The sequence below is a fragment of the Rhipicephalus microplus genome, unplaced genomic scaffold, assembly GCF_043290135.1.
Source record: "Rhipicephalus microplus isolate Deutch F79 unplaced genomic scaffold, USDA_Rmic scaffold_115, whole genome shotgun sequence".
Classification (NCBI taxonomy): Eukaryota; Metazoa; Arthropoda; class Arachnida; order Ixodida; family Ixodidae; genus Rhipicephalus; species Rhipicephalus microplus.
In genome coordinates this window covers 281774-282500 of record NW_027464687.1, presented here as the reverse complement: position 1 = coordinate 282500, position 727 = coordinate 281774, and positions in this window count along the sequence as shown.

Sequence of the window (727 nt, the reverse complement as noted above, 5' to 3'; positions counted from 1 at the left end):
AGGTGCCTGAGAGAAACGCATGCGACTGCCGTGCTTTGCGGCATAGCACCGTGCGCAAAAACGGTGCGCATGCAAGAGGTGTCAGAGCAAGCGAACTTGTGCCACGAGCAACAGGTCACTAAAAGCCTATAGATGACGGTGTTGGAGGAAAAGAAAAATATCGAGAAAGCACTGCGGTGTGCCGTGCGTAGGGACGGGCGCGCGTGCCACATGCCGCCGAAATATGGGTGTCGGAGAAAACAGAGTGCCGCGCGTAACGAGGGGCGCGCGTGTTACAGAGAGATATGCCCAAACGCATGAAAGTGTACGCAGGTGTCCTAAGGCAGTTTTTTTTTTTTTTCCTCATTTTGATGTCGCCCCGGCTGACGCGGTTTTCGTTTTTCCGTGCCGCCCCGGCTGACGCAGTTTTTGCGCCGCCCCGGCTGACGCGGTTTTTGCGCCGCCCCGGCTGACGCGGTTTTCGCGCCGCCCCGGCTGACGCGGTTTTCGCGCCGCCCCGGCTGACGCGGTTCGGACTTTGCACTTTTTGGCTCACCCCGGCTGGCGGCCCACTCACTCGATCGCCAGGTCTGTTTGCCCCGGTGGTTCCACCGCCAGGCTTAAGCGCGAACTTTTTTTGTTTGTTTTCTTTTGATTAAGCGCAAGCTTTTTTCTTTGTTTTCTTTTGATTAAGCGCGGGCTTTTTTCTTTGTTTTTTTTTTTATTTCGCCCCGGCAGACGCGGTTTT